We start from the raw sequence: 939 nt of genomic DNA, 5'->3' as shown, positions 1-939 counted from the left end.
GACAAAACCTGGAGTGGACCATATGGTTACATCACAAATACGCTCGGGATTTTACGTTTTTACGTGTCTTGAAAAAGTCACTTGCTAAAATGTGGCAAAATGGGACTAGAGAGGTTGTCGGGGACATTAAACGTAATAACACCAAACAGGTAAACGATGTACTTGCTAGTCCACTTTCATAGCCTTTATACTCGTTATGGCCAAACTTTAGATTTTTACTTCTGGCAAATGCATTTAGGCTTCAAAATTCAAGTTGTGTTCATTTGTGAAGATTATTTTGATGAGCAAAATGTGTAAGAATCATAAACTTGTCAGTCACAAAGCTCATTTTCCAAAAGTCAATTAAAAAAAATCCTATTGGGTTTTTGTTGAGAGAACCAAGGTGATGTGCAAAATGATGTCAGAAGAGCTCCAAATGAGATGGTTGGTACACAATAACATAGCGTTAAAAATAAAGTATAATGCTTCAAAAGAACAGTTCACACAGGGGTCTGTAATAAAATGACAAGACTGTTGTGTGATCCACTGATATTAATGTAGGTTTGTAGACTATTTCATTTTGATCATTTTTGTCTCTAAGAATGAAATAATATCTACCAGTAACACAAATTCCCCAACCTGATGCTAAATTTTGAGCAATTTTGGAATTTAATCATGCAAAATGCAAATGGTGATTGAATATTAAATATGCACACTGAATATATAAAATCTTATCAAATAGACTGCAAGAACAGCTTTCTGTTAATACAAAATAGTATACTTGAGCATTTTAGGCAAGTATAGCTATAATGCACTTACATAACGCTGAGTTTCATGCTCATATCTTCTGCAATATATAAAAGGGTAAGTTTGCAATAGTGACACATCCCAGAATTTCTTGCCATTATCTTGCTAAACTGAAGAATTTGCATGAAATGAGGTGGACAGTTTAGACGCTAC

Source organism: Rutilus rutilus (assembly GCF_951802725.1).
Source record: "Rutilus rutilus genome assembly, chromosome: 15".
Taxonomy (NCBI): Eukaryota; Metazoa; Chordata; class Actinopteri; order Cypriniformes; family Leuciscidae; genus Rutilus; species Rutilus rutilus.
The sequence above is the reverse complement of the archived record's forward strand: the minus strand, read 5'-3'. Positions refer to the sequence as shown.